A 375-nucleotide genomic window follows, 5' to 3' on the forward strand; every position below is an offset into this window, starting at 1 on the left:
TTTCTCACAGGTTGTTCCTCACAGGTTGCTCCTCACAGCTTGTTCCTCACAGCTTGTTCCTCACAGGTTTTTCCTCACAGCTTGTTCCTCACAGGTTGTTCCTCACAGGTTGTTCCTCAAAGGTTGTTCCTCACAGGTTGTTCCTCACAGGATGTTCCTCACAGGTTTTTCCTCTACAGGTTGTTCCTCACAGGTTGTTCATCACAGGATGTTCCTCACAGCTTGTTCCTCCACAGCTTGTTCCTCACAGGTTGCTCCTCATAGGTTTTTTCTCACAGTTTGTTCCTCACAGGTTGTTCCTCACAGGTTGTTTCTCACAGGTTGTTCTTCACAGGTTGTTCCTCACAGGTTGTTCCTCACAGCTTGTTCCTCACA

The sequence above is a fragment of the Nematolebias whitei genome, chromosome 16 (assembly GCF_014905685.2).
Source record: "Nematolebias whitei isolate Nwh7 chromosome 16, NemWhi1, whole genome shotgun sequence".
In the NCBI taxonomy this organism is placed as follows: Eukaryota; Metazoa; Chordata; class Actinopteri; order Cyprinodontiformes; family Rivulidae; genus Nematolebias; species Nematolebias whitei.